The 662-nt window shown below is 41.7% G+C and overlaps 1 non-coding gene across 1 annotated transcript; it reads left to right on the top strand.

Annotated features, from left to right (window-relative positions):
• Positions 1–273: 273 nt before the first annotated feature.
• On the top strand, positions 274–377 carry LOC132495587 (U6 spliceosomal RNA). Its single transcript, XR_009533313.1, has one exon. It is a non-coding gene; the product is annotated as a U6 spliceosomal RNA (small nuclear RNA).
• Positions 378–662: the final 285 nt, after the last annotated feature.

Below are 662 nucleotides of genomic sequence, written 5' to 3' on the forward strand. Positions count from 1 at the left end.
GCCAATGCAGGGGACACAGGTTCGTGCCCCGGTCCGGGAGGATCCCACATGCCGCAGAGCGGCTGGGCCTGTGAGCCATGGCCGCTGAGCCTGCGCGTCCGGAGCCTGTGTTCCGCAACGGGAGAGGCCACAACAGTGAGAGGCTCACGTACCGCAAAAAAATAAAATAAAAAAATAAAGACCCAAATGCAAGGGTAAACAGTGATTCTCAATCCTGAATGTGCATCAGAATGACCTTGAAGCTTGTTAAAAATACAAATTCCCATGGTCATGGTTGCTTTGGCAACACATATACTGAAATTCAAGCAATACAGAGAAAATTAGCACGGTCCCTGTGCAAGGATAACATGAAAACTCATGAAGCATTCCATATTATTTTTTGAATTTTATTTTATTTAGTTTTTTATACAGTAGGTTCTTATTAGTTATCTATTTTATACATATTAGTGTATATATGTCAGTCCCAATCTCCCAGTTTATCCCACCTCCCCTCACTTTCCCACCTTGGTGTCCATACATTTGTTCTCTACATCTGTGTCTCTGTATTTGCCTTGCAAACCAGTTCATCTGCACCATTTTTCTGGATTCCACATATATGCGTTAATATACGATATTTGTTTTTCTCTTTTGACTTACTTCACTCTGTATGACAATCTCTAGTT

This window comes from Mesoplodon densirostris, chromosome 8, assembly GCF_025265405.1.
Source record: "Mesoplodon densirostris isolate mMesDen1 chromosome 8, mMesDen1 primary haplotype, whole genome shotgun sequence".
NCBI classification, from domain to species: Eukaryota; Metazoa; Chordata; class Mammalia; order Artiodactyla; family Ziphiidae; genus Mesoplodon; species Mesoplodon densirostris.